This window comes from Carlito syrichta, unplaced genomic scaffold, assembly GCF_000164805.1.
Source record: "Carlito syrichta isolate Samal-C Ts95f unplaced genomic scaffold, Tarsius_syrichta-2.0.1 Scaffold301856, whole genome shotgun sequence".
NCBI lineage: Eukaryota > Metazoa > Chordata > Mammalia > Primates > Tarsiidae > Carlito > Carlito syrichta.
Window position 1 is genome coordinate 841,772 of NW_007245952.1, and position 4,744 is coordinate 846,515.

Genomic DNA, 4,744 nt, shown 5'->3' on the forward strand with positions numbered 1-4,744 from the left:
TGGGATGTGTCGTTCCTTTGAAGAACAGTTTCAAGGAGCATCACGTGATATTAAATGGAACCCCAGATCAGGTTGGCAGGTTACAGAGGTGTTTTTGTTTGTTTGTTTGTTTTTAGCACACTTGCAAGTACCCCTAATGGGTTCAAATCCAGTCACCAAATTTTCTGGGTCTCAGTTTTCTTTGCTTTTCTTTTCTTTTTTTAAAAAGAGATAAGACTTCACTCTGTGGCCCAGGCTGGAGGGCAGTGGCACCATCATAGCTCACTGCAGCCTCAAACGACTGGGCTCAAGGGATCCTCCTGACTCAGCCTTCTGAGTAACTGGGACTAGAGGCACACGCCACCACCCTAGCTAATTTTTAAATTTTTTGTAGAGGCAGAATCTCGTTGTCTTGCCCAGACTGCTCTCAGACTCCCGGGGTCAAGTGATCCTGCCATCTTGGCATCCCAAAGTGCTGGGATTACAGGCATGTGTTACCGTTCCCGGCCCTTGGTTTTCTTTCCTTGATAGACGTCTATAGTAATTCCTGTCCAGTTTGCCTCATAGGATTGATGTTTGAATAAAATGAGAGAATATGCATGAAAGTGCTTTGTAATCAGTGAAAATATCTAGGACCTACCCAGGGGATCTTACAATCTTCTTAGGTAGACTGGGAGACTAGAGGTTGATCAACTGAGCATTTCAAACAGTTTAGGGAGAAGTGACAAGATATGTGTCACAGATGCGAGGTAGGAGGAGGTGAGGGAGAAGGTGAGCCTGAAAGAATGGGTGGGATTTATAAAGAGAAGAGTGGAAGTCCAACTAGTCCACATCTTGGGCTTGTGGGATGTTGGTACTCACATTGGCAGCTGGAATACTGGGGCTGGGATGGGGGTGTTCTGGTGAGTGACACCACAGGGTCCTGCCTGGACCAATCTGTTAGGCTGATATCTGATGATCAATTTTCCAAAGCTGTGTTAAATGATCAGTGCTAAGATATTGACGGAAGGTGATGAGAACATTCATATTTTACCCCACTTTTCTGCAAAGACAATATTTAAAACTAGGATTTCTTAAACCCGTGTGAGGCATATACTTTTTTCCTTTTTATTTTTAATTCACATGTAATAATTGTACATATCTATGGCATATGGAATGATATTTTGATATATGTATACAATGTGTAACGATCAAATCGAGGTAATTAGCATATTCTTCACCTCGAGCATTTATCATTTCTTTGTGTGTTGTGAACATTCAAAAGTCTCTCTTCTAGCTTTTTGAAAATATACACTAAATTATTGTTAACGGTATTCACCCCACAGTGCTACAAAACACCAAAATTCATTCCTTCCACTGAGTTCAAATTTTATACCTGTTAAACAACGTCTCCCATCCTTCTAACCTTTAATACCTACAATTCTACTCTCTGGTTCTAGAAGCACATTTTTTCTTTTTAGTTCCCATATATGAGCAAGAACATGTGGTATTGATCTTTCTGTACCTGTCTTATGTCACTTAACATAACGTCCCCTAAGCTCATGTTGCCGTGAATGTCAGGAGTTCATTCTTTTTTATGGCTGAATTGTATTCTGTTGTGGATACAGACCATATTTTATTTTCTTTCCTTTATTGAGGCTGAAATAGAAACTTTTTATTTTGGGATATACATAGCACTATTACTGTTACAAAGACATTTTTATGTAGTGACACTTTGTATTATGGAATCTACATAGCTTTATCCGATAATCAAGACATTAATACAAAGTGACACTTTGGGATATGTTTGGCCCCTTAAGCTAGATACCAGTGAAGACTGGCAAACTCATCATTAATAGGCGTGTTTATACTTTGTCCCAGCATTAGGGGTTCTGTTTATTCCAGTTGTACTTTCTTTGGCAGACAGCTATTGTGTTTTACTTTAGTACTGTATTGTTGTTGCCAGAGAACTTGCCTTTGCCAAGGAATAATCTCTTGAGATGCGATGTAATGCAGTAGATGGTGTAGTCTAATTCAATGAAGTCATCATTTCTTTGCACTTGCTTGACAGTTTGAATTTTTACCAATTTATACCATGTGTTTTTGGTAGAGTTCTGCCATATTGTATAAACAAAGGCCACCCAGGCTAAATGTCAAACTGGCTTCATTTCTGGTGATACATTTCCCAAACTGTCTGGAATGTTTTGTGCTTCTAGTGGTTCCTTTATGGACTCAAGTCTTGAGAAAATGTGTTATCTTCTTCATCTGGGTTCTTTCCAATTTCTCCTTCAAATGTGAAGTTGATTTCTGGGGCAATATCTTGTTCTACTGCGGGGCAAAATACTTCAGCTGTGCAGCTCACTGTAACTTGTTTTTGAATCATTTCTTCCCCAGAAAATTTAAGGTGACACTTGTGTCCTCTTCCCCGAGTATCCTCCTTGTTGGCTTGTCTGACCGGCTACACCAGAAACACCTTATAAAGTGCTCCCTACTGGTAGTTGAGGCAGTCCTTTGTCATCAGCTGCCTTGGAGGCTGGGTAGTGGGTTGGTGGAAATTCCATTCTTGATGAGCTGTGACTACCCGGCTGCTCAGGCTTCAGGGGACGGGTAGCTGCCTGCCCTGCTTGCTGCTGGGTCACTGAGGCAGAAAAGTTATCGTGCCTGGTTTGGCCTGGGCATGGAGGGATTACTCTTAAAATATACATATATATATTTATAAAAACATATAACATATATTCAATATATAAAATATTTAAAAATATATAAAATCTATAATTAAAAATATATGAAAATCTATATAGAGATATCTTTTAAAAAAAGAAATATTATCTCAACTCCAGAGAGGACAATCCCCTCTTCCTTAACAAGCTTTCCCTTGCGAATTGTTACGACTGAGGAGAAGATTTGGTCTTATAGCTGCTAGAACTCTTTTTCCTTTTAAAATTATCATTGAAACAAAAACATACAAGGAGAAAACGTTCTTGAAATACTGAGGCCCTTGAGAAAGTATGTATTGTCCTCAGGACAAATACAGGCTTCAGTGAGGGAAGCACTTCCTTCTAACAGTGGGAAGCATACCTATGTGATTTCAGTGCAGGGCTTGGGATCTTCTTGAGAGAGATTTGGGCCTTCATGACCCTTTAAGTTAGGTGCTGCACACACCCCAGGGTCTCCGTTCCCCACTCACTCACCATTTCTCCGGTGTGTTTCTTCAGACGTCCAAGCAGCATTTCTGTGATGACGGATGCTGGTGTCTCTCACTAGGCCTCATACCATCTCCTCAGGATGACTCACTGAAGATGGACCTCAAGTCCTGGTCAGCAGCCCGGCAGTACCAGTTCCACAGCCCAGTTTTATACTTTGCCAAAAGAGAACTCGTCCTATTTGGAAGGCTCCTGTGCTGTCTCAGAAGGTCAGTTCATCATCTATAACATCTTCCCGAGCCTCATGGGAAAATCCAGCAAGAAGAGGCAGCCGTTTTGAGAAAGTGACTTAGATTCTGGACCTGGCTTCTGTAAGCTCAAGAGAGCACCTTCATCTTTGAGTGATTCTGGCTGTGCCAGATCACTCTTGCTTGTGTCTTTAGTTTGCGTTCATCTTGGGCGTCAGAAGAGGAAAAAGAGATAGAAAAAAGCAAAGGTAGATTATAAAAAGCAGAGGAAGAAGGACAAAACATGGTGGAAAAGGCAGAAAAGAAAGACATTTCCGTGTGGGACTAGTAAGTTGAGTGACTGCTATATGCCATCTGATTTATGATGCACCCTGCTGTATAGTGGGGAGAACTTTCCATCCACAATATTAGCTGTGTAATCCAACTATAAGTCCTGCATTTCAATGACTAGAGGAAAACCTAGTCATTATGGGGGTTATTTCAACTTCCCCTGATGCATTCCCCACCTCCACCCTGGGATTTGCTGACATTCTAGGCTTTTTCTTTGAGTCAGATAGGGGTGGCCCCATTGGCTTGTAAAGGTTACCTCTCACTACATCCACAGCCTTTTAGTTGCTGGCTCTTGGGGTTTAGGACTCTTTGGGAGCCTGTGTTCTGGGTTCAGCCTTCTTAGACTGCCAAATACATATCCCTTAGAGACTGGCTGTTGGTGGTGCCTGAATGTAACCTCTTTCTGATTACAGACACTTCCTTCTTCCCTGGCCACTCTCTTGTCACCATCAAATGCACACCTCTTCCTTTTCCTTTTGGTGCCATCATCTTTTCAAAGTGCTGGGCTTTATAAAAGATAGACAGAACCATTGACCTAAGCAGTTTCTTCTACCCTGCAAAACACTCTTAGGCAAGGAATTATCAAGAGACTAGATATGTGTTTGGGAAAGGGGAAAAGGGAAAAATAAAGCTGAACACAACAGTAAGTCTCTTACATATAAATGAGTTCTATTCTGAGAGCATGTTTGCAAGACCAATTTGTTCGTAAGTCCAACAAAGCTAGCCTAGATACCCAACTAACACGTTAGTATGTGCCAACTACATTACTGCAGTTTTATGCTTGCTTCTGGACATCCTGAGCTTGAAAAAAAGATACTATCCTACTGTACCCTTTATAGTACTGTATGGTAAAGTACACAAAAGCACAACCACTTGTAGAGGATGCACGTACGTGACAATGGATGCCAGACACAGGAACTAACTTGCATGATTGGACATGCGAATGCATGTTCACATCTTTGAAAGTTTGCAACTCAAAGGTTTATATGTAGGGAACTTTCTGTAACAAATACCTTAAAACATTTTCCTACCTGAGGATACTATTCAAGTCATGCAGGTATAAAC

The 4,744-nt window shown here is 41.1% G+C and overlaps 1 pseudogene across 1 annotated transcript; it reads right to left on the reverse strand.

The window, feature by feature from the left end:
• Nucleotides 1-1,611: 1,611 nt before the first annotated feature.
• LOC103257760 lies at nucleotides 1,612-2,519 on the reverse strand (annotated as a pseudogene). The gene has a single exon (XR_504140.1). The product of XR_504140.1 is annotated as a latexin pseudogene (transcript).
• Between the last annotated feature and the right edge of the window lie 2,225 nt (nucleotides 2,520-4,744).